Source organism: Budorcas taxicolor, chromosome 9, assembly GCF_023091745.1.
Source record: "Budorcas taxicolor isolate Tak-1 chromosome 9, Takin1.1, whole genome shotgun sequence".
Taxonomy (NCBI): Eukaryota; Metazoa; Chordata; class Mammalia; order Artiodactyla; family Bovidae; genus Budorcas; species Budorcas taxicolor.
In genome coordinates this window covers 37,285,660-37,299,108 of record NC_068918.1, presented here as the reverse complement: position 1 = coordinate 37,299,108, position 13,449 = coordinate 37,285,660, and positions in this window count along the sequence as shown.

Genomic DNA, 13,449 nt, shown 5'->3' with positions numbered 1-13,449 from the left:
CTTTATTATACCTTCTGAGCTCATTGGGCCAAATTTGACACTCTAAATTGCTATAATTTGGAGCTCTCTGGTTTTACTATTAAACAGAAGCCTAAATTTTTATATATTTGCAAAGATAAGTTTCCTAGTATTTTTAGTAATTAGTCATACTTATATATGGCACTGTAGTATCATTACATTATTTGGAGACTAGATACAGGTCGAATTTTCAGAAGTAGACAAAGCAGAAGGCACAGACAGATAAGGTGATAATAGCTAAGAAATGGAGAGGTCAGATTGTGCTCAGAGGAGTGGCAAAAATCACTTTACAGCAAGAACTTTAGACATGGGAGAAGCCAGACATAAAACTGGAAAGCCACGTTGGGTTCAAGTTGTGGACTTGGATGTCAGTCTAAAGAAATAATATTTTATTCTGTAATTGATGAAGAGATATTAAAAAATTAAACCAGATAGTTCTCAAATTCTGGAGAAAATTTGAGAAATCAGGAAGACAGAGGGACTAAGGTTGTAGAAATCACTTAGGAAGTATTTGCTGCTGCTGCTGCTGCTAAGTCACTTCAGTCGCGTCCGACTCTGTGTAACCCCATAGACAGAAGCCCACCACGCTCCCCTGTCCCTGGGATTCTCCAGGCAAGAACACTGGAGTGGGTTGCCATTTCCTTCTCCAATGCATGAAAGTGAAAAGCGAAAGTGAAGTCGCTCAGTCGTATCCAACTCTTAGCGACCCCATGGACTGCAGCCTACCAGGCTTCTCTATCCATGAGATTTTCCAGGCAAGAGTACTGGAGTGGGGTGCCATCACCTTCTCCATAGGAAGTATTTACATATCAGTAAATGTTATATAAATAGGATGCTCTAGAAATAAATACCTACAACCTTCATAGTGTTCTGAGGCCCCTGGTCACCCATGATTTAGGATATGGCACAATGCTGCTAAAGCTCCACTCAAGATACTCATGGGAACTAAAATATGTTTACGAGGCACCACTCTCTCCACTCCCATCTCCTTACAGATGGTGTCTAAGTTTATGGAATTATTTTAAAAAACCTAAACTTGAAGTCAGCTAATTGACAAAGATAGGCTCATTTTATTTATGATTGTCTACAGTTGTCTTCACACACACACAAAAAATGATAAAGCAGAATAGTTACAACAGAGGCTCTAAGGCCAAAAAGCCTAAAGTTTTTACTATCTGGCCCTTTACAGAAATAGTCCGCTAACCCCTGTGCTAGATTACTCTCTGCTCCTGGTCAATGCCTTCTTTGCTAACCTCTGAACAATCACTCCAGAACTGCTTCACAGTTTCTTCTGTTTCTGTCCTGCCCCTTTATGTCGCTGCTGCCTTTTTTTCATTTTTTTTATTTTCAGGGCAGTAGCTGAAAATAGACTGTTCCAGAGAAGACCTGCCATCGTGTCAGCCAAAATTGGCCAATGGATACTACAACTTCCATGATTACTTTGGTTACCTGGGAACATAAATCAAAATGTACAGATATGTCTGTCTAAGTGGAACAATGGCACACGCAGGGCAATGTGAAGGAATTAGAAGTAGATTGTCTCTGTGCTATTTCCACACAGCTCTCTTCCACTGCCCACTTCACACTGCTCCAGAAGAAACTTACTGCATAAAAACATACAATGGTATCAAGTCTTTGATGAAATTCCTAGAGGTGAATAGTGCTCGAAAATCATAATAATTAATCTTTCCAAATTTCTCATCTAATTGCAAAAAGAAAGCAGAAATGTGGTCAAATGACTTCCAATATTATTACTGGTAGTTAATAAATATCTTGATGAAATCAACAATTTATTATGGAGCCCTAGCAGCTACAGCTGCTCTTCTTCCCAGCAGAATGAAGAAACAAGCAGAATGTGCTTATCAAGGCTAAGCTGACAGGCAGGCTGTTCTTTATTGCCATAAAATAGGCAGGTTTTCCTGACAGCACACATTGATGAACTCATCATCTATTTCATAATTTTGTGCTAAAAAGGTCACCTTTATTCATTTCCCTGCACAATCAAAAAAGAAAGATATATGCAATGAAAATTCAACAATGTCAGATAGCTAGAGGGGAAAATATTTCTTTTAATGTCTACACACCATCAGTGTGGCACACTTCAGTTTGAAACTATAAACTGAATGAACAGCAATATACATAACATGGAGCAAACAGAATGACAGCTAAAATGTGGCAAAAATGTGGCACAACATTTTCAGCGTGCTCAGAATGCAGTGAAAATATGGAAAAGATTTGAATGACTATTTTAGTATATCTTTGAAAGTTCTTAGTGTCTTCTTTGTGATACAACAAAAGCAAAAGTTAAGCCAATGCATTTCACTGAACTCTTAAAGCAAACAGTCGACAGCTAGATTACCTTGATTTGCAGACAACTGTCACCTCTCACTTTTTATTGCATACTTCACTCTTTGTTCACAGTGCTATGGATCTGTGTGCAGGCTCAAGAGCAAATAGACTCCTGCTCCCACCAGGGTCTATAGCTAAAGATCCAAAAGAAAGGCTGCATAGCCAATGACAATGATATGAACATAGATTGTTAAAAAATAAAATGTTTTCACTCAAAAGGAAATAGCTCAGAAGGTTGTTGATTATGTCAGCTGTTTAGAGAGAACAATTAATCTGTTGGTTTTCTCTGGCATGTGACAGCCTTAATTCAAAGGAGGATGATAACAACTCCTACTCTGCTCCAGAATTTGTATAGCACATAACACTATTTTTTCCCCAGACACACATTGGTGAATCATCTTTTCACATTCAAAGGCATCCAGGTAGAAGGACGGAGCATAAGCACTAAAGGCAAGCCAGCAGGTTGGAAGTCTAGACGTTCCATACCCACCATTATTCCACATATGACCTTGGGGAAGTCATGTGGCCTTTCTCAGCCTGAGTTCTCTCATCTGAAATTACCAGTAACTTACAGAATCAATTTTAAAACTTGAATAGCATATTTAAATCAAGCAGGTGACTAATATTAAACTATTCAACTATTATCTGACCTTCTTAACAACTCAGTGAGGTGGGAAGGCAGGTATTCTCATTCTTTTCTTTCTTTCCTTCTGGGTATGTCATGCATCAGTTCAGCCAGCCATATATCAGAGCCAGAAAACCAACACAAGTCTTCCCCTGGCTTGCTCTAGATGCTCCCTGTTCTGACATTATGACAGCCATTAGAATGGCTGCCAAATGGATTGTATGTTAAGGATTCCCAATAGGCAAGTCTTCCCTGAGTGAGTCACAGGGTCACAAAGTGGTACTTTGGTGGTACAAAACTTATGATCCATAGATAAGCTGGAAAGCTTTCAGCCAAATATGAGCACCATCACTGAGAATATTAAAGGTGTAAGAAGACTATAGTTAAAGACCAGAAAGGCCAGAGTCAGATCACCAAGGTCTCAGGTGGCTAAAACAAATATAGGGGCAGTGGCAGTAGAACACACAATTAGGAAGTAGTATTTCAGAAAAGATAAGTAAAAGTAACATAGTCCAAGTGCATTTTGAGCAGAGGGCAGCAAGCGTTGATAAAGATGCAATAAAAAAGATAAGGAAGATTATTTTAAAAGTATGAAGATAAAATTTCTCAAAACACTCTGACAAACGTAAAACCTCCCCAGAAAGTTCATTCTTTCAAACCTAGACTATTGTCCATACTCATCAGAAAGGCAAACTAGTACAGCCACTATGGAGAACAGTGTGGAGATTCCTTAAAAAAACTGGAAATAGAACTGCCTTATGACCCAGCAATCCCATCGCTGGAAACCAGGAAACCACACCGAGGAAACCAGAATTGAAAGAGACACGTGTACCCCAATGTTCATCACAGCACTGTTTATAATAGCCAGGACATGGAAGCAACCTAGATGTCCATCAGCAGATGAATGGATAAGAAAGCTGTGGTACATATACACAATGGAGTATTACTCAGCCATTAAAAAGAATAGATTTGAATCAGTTCTAACGAGGTGGATGAAACTGGAGCCTATTATACAGAGTGAAGTAAGCCACAAAGAAAAACACCAATACAGTATATTAACACATATATATGGAATTTAGAAAGATGTTAATGATAACCCTGTATGCGAGACAGCAAAAGAGACACAGATGTATAGAACAGTCTTTTGGACTCTATGGGAGAGGCAGAGGTGGGGATGATTTGGGAGAATGGCATTGAAACATGTATAATATCATATAAGACATGAATCACCAGTCCAGGTTCAATGCAGGATACAGGATGCTTGGGGCTGGTGCACTGGGATGACCCAGAGGGATGGTACAGGGAGGGAGGTGGGAGAGGGATTCAGGATGGGGAGCACGTGTACACCCGTGGCAGATTCATGTTGATGTATGGCAAAACCAATACAGTATTGTAAAGTAATTAGCCTCCAATTAAAATAAATAAATTTTTTAAAAAATAAAAAAGCATTTGATAATACTAGTCACTACTCTAGGCATTTCAACAGAGGACATTTACTGAGAAATGAGTTAAGAAGTCAAACAGGAGATGGAGAGGCAACCCAAAGAAGAGCAATAGCAAAAAGACGATCATCCCCTCCAGCTGGAGACACAACAGGGGAGGTGGCATCACCAGAACACCCAGAGAAAACCACCGGCAAGGACTGGAGCCACACTGCATTTCACGTGGAAGCTGAGACCACAGTAGGGGCTGACGTGTAGCAGCCGGAGCCACAGAAGAGATCTAGCTGCTGCTAGAGACATCATCTAAGGCACAGTGTGGGCAAAGAAATAACCCCAGAATTCTCCCGCACCCCTTCCCCTGCCATTTCTGCCTGGTATCTCTCATTGCCCAAAGTCAACCAGAAACCCGAAGACCCAGGAGACCAGGAAACACAGCCTGCCCGAGTCCTCCTACTGAGTCAATATCTGTTAAGGAGTTAAGTATTCCCTATTCTATGCCTCTAAAATAACATTCTGTTGAAGTCCATTATCCCATTACACTAATTATTTGACTTGCTTTCCTTGGTAATGTGTGTATATGCTCAGTCATTGGGTTGCATCCAATTCTTTGTGGCCCCATGGACTGTAGCCTGCCAGTCTCCTGTGTCCATGGAATTTTCCAGGCAAGAATACTGGAGTGTGTTGCCATTTCCTATGCTAGGGGATCTTCCCAACCTATGGATCAAACCCACATCTCTTGTGTCCCCTTCATTGGTAGGCAGATCCTTTACCTCTAGTACCACTGGGGAAGCCCTTTCTTGGTGAATCAAAAGAACTGGAAAAACTCATCTTTGTCTAACTTACCTTTGAACACAGTATCTAGCACAGTGCCTGGGATTTAGCATGTTTGATGAGGGAACTTAAAGAGGTAAACTACGGTGTGTATGTGTATGTGGGCTTAGTTAGGTCTGCCTCTTTGCAACACTTCAGACTATAGCCTGCAAGGCTGCTCTGTCCATGGGATTTTTCAGGCAAGAATACTGGAGTGGATTGCCATTTGCTTCCTCCAGGGGATCTTCCCAATCCAGGGATTGAACACAAGCTTCCTGTGTCTCCTGCAATGCAGATGGATTCTTCATCCACTGGGCCATCGGGGAAGCCCTACACTACTGTACCTTTTGTTAAAGTTCCTGTGAGTAAATCCAACAAGTTTGCTCATAGTATGTCTAAGGATATTTAAAGTAGAAATTATGAACAAGGTGATATCATTCAAAAATGAAAGATTCAGAAAAAAAATCTCAACATCCAAATTAAAATTCAAAGTATATTTTATAATAGAGACAGAAGGTGATAAGAAAAAAACAAATTCATCTCTGGTCACACTAGACTTCTTACAGTTCCCCAAAAGTACCAAGCCATCTGAAACTTTGTTTCCACTCTGTCTTTTTTTTTTTTTTAGCTATCTTTTCTTTTCATTTCTGCTTCTTCAAATATTTCAGCACTGAGGTAGGAGTGGGGGTGCAGAGTGAGAAGGAAAAATGATTAGCTCTGTTGGAAGGACTATGAATAGCCTTCTAGCACACAGGTCAGCCCTGAAAAGAACCACTTTCTACTAGTTCCTATTCTCCTCTGGGCAGTGCGATCACCAGCCATCCTTTAAAAATCCCAAAAGGAGGAGACTAGAGAGTGCCTGACAAACATTCCAGATCATACAGTCTTCTCCAAGACGTGCCTCCTACAACTTCCTTGAGGTGTCTGTGGAAGGAGTAGGGGGGTGTATAAGAAGGTTTTACAACATTGGAAAATTAGTTCAACGGGGTAATAGAGGCTTTTTCTTCTCTCTTCCAGATTCCTGTGTGCCCAGTTATAGTCTCTAGTCCATAGCCATTCTATACATACTAGCTAGCTTTCTCTCTCAAAATTCTTATCACATGTGATATATTTGATATTCATCTTCTCCTACAAGAATGTCAACTCCCTAAGAACAAGGGCATGGTCTGTTTTGTTGACCTTGCAAAGATGTGCTCAGTGACTATTGTTAAACAAATACATTACAGAATACTATAGTATGGCTTCTAGGATAAACTTTCGTTTTTGGAAATTGCAAAAATATCTATTCATTCTGATCTGTCAACTGCCTGCTGATCTAGTCTCGATTTCTTACATAAGATTCAACACCCTACGTATTCTTACCCACTGCTCTTTTCTATAATATTGCTTTGTCCATTCAGAGCCCTTATCACTTTTTGTACAAAGCCATTAATTTCTGTATGTGTAGATGGTTACACTTAAAGATAGAAATAAGTTTAGTTCTATGAACACATCAATATGCTTTGAAATATTCTGGCTGCCTGCTTTCCTGGCTGACCATGAGCAGCTTATATCCCTGGCTAAATCCTACTGCACTCTCATTGTTCAGAGTTCTCATTGTCCAAGTTTGTGCTTTCTGCTAAAGACACCATTTGCTGCCTGGTACTTTCTCTCTGAGCTTCTTGGTAAAAGAGGATTATGTAGAGTTTCTCTATTAACCTCTTCTGCCCACCCCCAGACATGGCAAAACTTGGAGCTATGACATTTCCTTATAACAGAACATCCCTCCAAATACACTAACAAAGACAGGAGTCTAGCTTGAATATTTCACACAATTTCACCAAATCTTTTACAGATTATGATAGCATGTCATATAAAATTAGTTTTAATATTTTGATATAAACAAACCTATATAGAACTGACACTGATTTAATAGCAAAATGTGTGACTCTATAAAACAGGTCTTCATTGTGTTCAAAATTGTCTACAAACATTTACAAAATAGGGCATTTTTAAGCCACAAGTTTAATTTAACTCACTTTTATAATACAAAAAAATGACTTTCAAAAAATTATGTATATATAAATGAAATTGAATCCTTATATTATGTGAGGGACTGTCTCACACTACTGAATACTAAAAAAGGTTATCAGAGTCAAACACTAAAAACAGAAAAGAAAAAATTCAATGTATTGAAAGAGTTAAATAGTTCAAGCAGTGTTAAGTGAACATTCCATTAAGAACATCCACCTCTAAAAGTGAATTCATTTTTGGCCCTTTAATTGCACCTAATTCACTCTATGCATGAACAACCTTTGTTGTTCAGTCAATAAGTCATGTCTGACTCTGCAACCCCATGGACAGCAGCACGCCAAGCTCCACTAATCTCCTATTCAGTTCAGATGCTCAGTCATGTCCGACTCCGCGACCCCATGAATCGCAGCACGCCAGGCCTCCCTGTCCATCACCAACTCCCAGAGTTCACTCAGACTCACGTCCATCGAGTCCGTGATGCCATCCAGCCACCTCATCCTCTATCGTCCCCTTCTCCTCCTGCCCCCAATCCCTCCCAGCATCAGAGTCTTTTCCAATGAGTCAACCCTTCGCATGAGGTGGCCAAAGTACTGGAGCTTCAGCTTTAGCATCATTCCTTCCAAAGTAATCCCAGGGCTGATCTCCTTCAGAATGGACTGGTTGGATCTCCTCATAGCTGGCTCAAATTCACATCCACTGAGTTGCTAATGCTATCTAACCATCTCATCTTCTGCTACCCTCTTCACCTTTTGCCTTCAATCTAAACAACTAAGCACTTTTCCCCTGTGGCCTGTCCTTGTGAAAAAAAAATCCTCCCCAAAAGTCTTCCTCACACAGTCTAGAAAACACATGTCATCCAGCTAAAGCACTGGCTGCTGAAATGTACAAGTGACCTTTGCTATGAGTTCTGTCTTCTCTCAAAACACTAGCCTTGAGGAAGAAATGTCTGTTCCTCTGGCAAAGGCCTGTGTAGGGATCATGCTGCCCGTGTGACTGGGAGAGGACTGTGCAGCTGTGACTAGAGCCGAGGAGCCGCTCACATGTGGTGTCACCCCCAGGCCTCTGTTAGGCATGGTCTTTGTCACCTCCAAGTTAACCAGTTTTATTTTAATTTGGGAGACGGCAGACAGGAAGCAGGACCCCTAAATGTTTCGTTTTTGTTGTGGTTGATGGCAGAAGCATCTGGCTGTCAGGGGCATCAGAGAAAGTTTGGCTCAGTTGCCCAGTCATGTCCTACTCTTTGTGACACCATGGACTGCAGCATGCCAGGCTTCCCTGTCCATCACTAACACCTGGAGCTTGCTCAAACTCATGTCTATGGAATTGGTGATGCCATCCAACCATCTCATCCTCTCTTTTCTCCTTCTCTGCCTGCCTTCAATCTTTCCCAGCATCAGGGTCTTAACTAAGAAGTCAGTTCTTCACATCAGGTGGCCAGAGTATTGGAGCTTCAGCTTCAGCACCAGTCCTTCTAATGAATATTCAGGACTGATTTCCTTTCTAATTGAAACCCCATACCCACCAGAGACGCCCAGAGGGCTCAAACAAAACCTTGTACACACTAGGACCCAGAGACCCCACAGAGACTGAGCCAGACCTGACTTTGAGCATTTGAGTGTCTCCTGTGGAGACACAGGTCAGTAGTGGCCTGCCACGGAGACAGGGGCTCTGGCTGCAGCAGGCCTGGGAGGCTCGCCTTGTGACACACGTCCTCCTGGAGGAGATCACCATTAGCCCCACCATAGAGCCAGCAAGCAGGTGACTCGCAGACTGGAAAACATTTATCCCAAATAATTTCTTGCATTGTTATGAAAGTTTTAGAACCCACAACAGATTTCCCAACCTGGGGATCCCACAAAGGGACTGAGAACCCCCAGGGAATTTGACTTTGGATGCCAGTGGGATTTGATTACAAACCTTCCACAGGACTGGGGAAACAGACTCTTGGAGAGCACAAACAAAATGTTGTGCACACCAGGACCCAGGAGAAAAGAGCAGTGACCCCACAACAGACTGAACCAGACTTGCCTGTGAGTGTCCAGGAGTCTCTGGTGGAGGTGTGAGTTGACAGTGGACTGCTGCAGGGTCAGGGGCACTGAATACAACAGTGCTAGTATAAGTCATTTGAAGGAGGTCACCATTACAGCTATTACCCCTACCATAGTTTGGCCATAGGCAAAACAACAGGAAGGGAACATAGCCCCATCCATCAACAGAAAATTGGATTAAAGATTTATTGAGCATGGTCCCATCCATCAGAATGAGACCCCAGTTTCCCCACAGCCAGTCCCTCCCATCAGGGATCTTCCACAAGCCTCTTGTCCTTATCCATCAGAGGGCAGACAGAATGAAAACCACAGGCACAGGAAACTAACCAAACTGATCACACGGGTCACATCCTTGTCTAACTCAAGGAAACTATGAGCCATGCAATGTAGGGCCACCCAAGACAGACGGGTCATGGTGGAGAGCTCTGAGAATGTGGTCCACTGGAGAAGGGAATGGCAAACCATGCCAGCATTCTTGCCTTGAGAACCCCATGAACAGTATGAAAAGGCAAAAAGATATCAGAGACAGTTAACTCTGTCCTTTCATACCCAGCTTGAGTGTGTGTGCCCAGGCCCTAACACAGGAAGCATGGGGCTTCATTACTAAACTCCTCAGTGTGCCTGGAATATCTTTCCTTAGAGAGACAGTCTCCAAATCTGACTATCTCTCCTGGGGGTTCTGGGAGGTACTTAGCACCCAGTAAGAAAGTTCTTCTCTGCCTGATCCAACAGGAACGGGCTCTATTGAAACAGAGGCTCCCTCATGGTATACTCAGCTTCTCAACTTTCTTTTTCTTAGTATCCCCCTCTTTCCCACTTTATAAGCTACTACCTTCCCATTATAAGCTACTAGGACTTCCCTGGTGGCTCAGACAGTAAAGCGTCTGTCTACAATGAGGGAGACCCGGGTTTGAGCCCTGGGTTGGAAAGATCCCCTGGAGAAGGAAATGGCAGTCCACTCCAGTACTATTGCCTGGAAAATCCCATGGTCAGAGGAGCCTGGTAGGCTACAGTCTATGGGGTCGCAAAGAGTCAGACACAACTGAGTGACTTCACCTTCCAATTCAACTAGTTTCAAAAGCATACAAATTTGCTATAACACTCTCTGTTCCACAAAAACAATAAAGGAAAAGAAATCTTTCTCTTGACTTCAAGCCTATCCCAGCTAACATGCCTTTTGTTCCCTCCTTTGAGTATAATTCTTAAAAGAACCACCCTCACTTCTGAATGTATTTTCAGCCCACTCTCACCTGGCTGCCAACTCTGCACATCACTGGCACTGCTCTGTGTGAGGCTGCTTATGGTTTGGTGTTGAACTCAGTGAAAGGCCCTGACATTCAACTTCTCAAAACTGGATCCAGTTAGATCTTTTTTTTTTTTCCCCTTGAAATTCTCTGCTCTCTGGGCTTCTGTGACCACATTCTCCTGATTTCACACATCTTGTCTTCTCCTTGTCCCCTCGTCCTAAATGGCCTCCATCCATTCACATGGCATTAAATCCCACTTTTACATTGACAGTGCCCAGATTCCCATATTCTGATCTCAAATACAGTAGCCTAGGCAAGCCAAAACTTGTATCTAAAATAGATACTTGACTTTTCTCAGGTTATCAGTTACCTATCAAAACATACTTCGGCCAAGTCATTCCTCTGCTTAAAATCACTCATTTAACACAGGGTAAAGTTCAAACTTCCTGTGTGAGCCAGCACCTGCCTCTCTTTGGGGTTCACCTGTGTTCCTCCGTATCAGCATTCGCCAACCACGCAAGTTCCTTTCAGCTTTCTGGGCATGTCAGGATTTTTCATATTGAGGGTTGGTGAAAAAGTTCATTCAGGTTTTTCCATAACATCCTATGAAAAATCCAAACCAACTTTCTGGCCAGCCCAATACTTGCAACATTTACACAGGCTGTGGGTGGGCCAACAGGCTGTGGGTGGGCCTCCTGCTCTTTGAAGCACTTCTTTCTTGGCCAAATGGAAACATCAATTCTTCAAAGAGGTCATCCCTGATCGCATAAGATATTGTCTCATTGGAAGCACACCAAATAACTCACTTCCACTGCTTTGGTGAAATTGAAAAGTGAAAGTTACTCAGTCATATCCAACTCTTTGCAACCCCATGGACTATACAGTCCATGGAATTCTCCAGGCCAGAATACTGGAGTGGGTAGCCTTTCCCTTTTCCATGGGATCTTCCCAACCCAGGGATCAAACCCAAGTCTCCCACATTGCAGGAGGCTTCTTTACCAGCTGAGCTACCAGGGAAGCCGTACAGCTTTGGTACACAGCCTCTTTGGGAATTGAGAACTATTCCTTACTAAATATAGTCCCAAAGTTAATAAACATCTTTTTTTGTACCTGGCATTTCTTTCTCTCTCTTTCCTGGTATTTCTCTCTCCTCTCTACCTAGACTGCCTTGCTTACCAAAATCTGTTCTCAGAGCAAACACATATACTCAGTGTTATGGTCTTTCCTTTAAAAAAATGCTTAGAGCTTTTTCTCCAATTGTGTTATCAAACATGCCCTCCCATATAAGAGGAGCAGTAGGGAGGAGTACTGTTTAACCCCTAGGCCTTTCCTACCACCAAGGAAAGCACACTATTAGGATTTCTCTTACTTCCCTTCCCATTGTGCCACATAAAATGTCTAGATTTCTGTAAAGTAAGTCATATCATTTTCACCACGTTACCACAGTTTTCTGGAGCATTCAATGGAAATAAGTCTCGGGCATACTTTCTAAATCCATCCATGGGTCAAGAAGTTAGTGAATGTGCAAAAACATTATCTGCTCACAAGTATGAGAACGAACCCTGCCCACACTCACCTCCGGAGTACAGTGTAACATGTGAGCGGCATCTCACATAAGAAGCAGAAAAGCAGTTTGCACAAACCAAGCTAGGCACTAGGCAAGAGCAATATATCACTGGTGACCCAGAGAGTTTTCATTCATCTGACATAATGAGTTTTTTCCTTTTTGTCAGACAAGGAACCATCAAAAAGTAGTAGGCAACAATGAATGTAAAGTTTGATTATAATTTCATTAAATTAGAAAACCAATAATATTATTTTAAGTCTGAGTATCCAAGCAATAACCCAAGATCATAAATCAGTATGGAAAAGATTTAATTTATATAAACTGAAGCAACAGCCAACTTTTCAAACACATGAATACCAGTTGCCTGTTTTTAGTATAACGATACCTGAATGATTCCCATTGTCCTTAAAATGTGAATTTTATACATTGCCAACAAAATAGCAAACAATATTTATTTAAATCTATAAAAAGTCACTGTGAATGAATTCTTTCATATTATACCTTATTCCTGCCCCTGACAAGTGATTTGCACTACCAGTTAGCACAAAGCAACAATTCTCCGAAGACAGCAGTGCACTGGAATTGCATTCTGCAATAGCTTTAATTAAGCCATCAGAATCTACTTCAGGGCTACTTATATGCTATTTCTTGAGACCAGCTTTGCAGAGAAAATCCCATTTACTAGTAAAATGATTCTTTTGCTTAAAGAATGAGAAATTTTGTTTCAAAAGAGGCACACTGGACAATCAGAGTCCAGTAATGGGCTTAGCCACATGCCTACCCAGTTGTTGTGAAGAAATTTCTTCCCTGCTTGCTCTCTGCTGCTCCCCAAATCCCCCCACCCCACCTACCTCCTGAAGGAGCCCACTTAAGGCCAGCTTCCTACACCGTGCAGCCACACAGCTATGATGGCAGCAGCCTGCCACAGGGGACTGCACACAGTAGACACCAAGTCTTATGGCTTCTGCTACCAAATTATAGTAAACACTAGGAGTCACACAGTGAGCAGCAGAGAGACAATTTTAGAGATGTCATTCCAACCAGAGCCATGTCAAAGCTGTTGGATTCCAGGAGGCTTGCAGTGAAATTGGTTGTCCTCTAAGTGGTTTCTTCTAAAAACGTAATTGCTTTGTTCTGGGTTCAGAAAGGCACGGGAGAGAGAACACGATTTCCATCCCCTACTGCTGCCACAGACTCCAGTACAAGGCCAGTAAAACAATAGAGTCATCGTCTTTTATCTCAGTGCCAGATAGATTTTCTCTCCTTGGCTTCCAGACAGAATTCACTTATTATAATTATCTTCTGAGCTGGCAGTGGCCACTATCTAAAA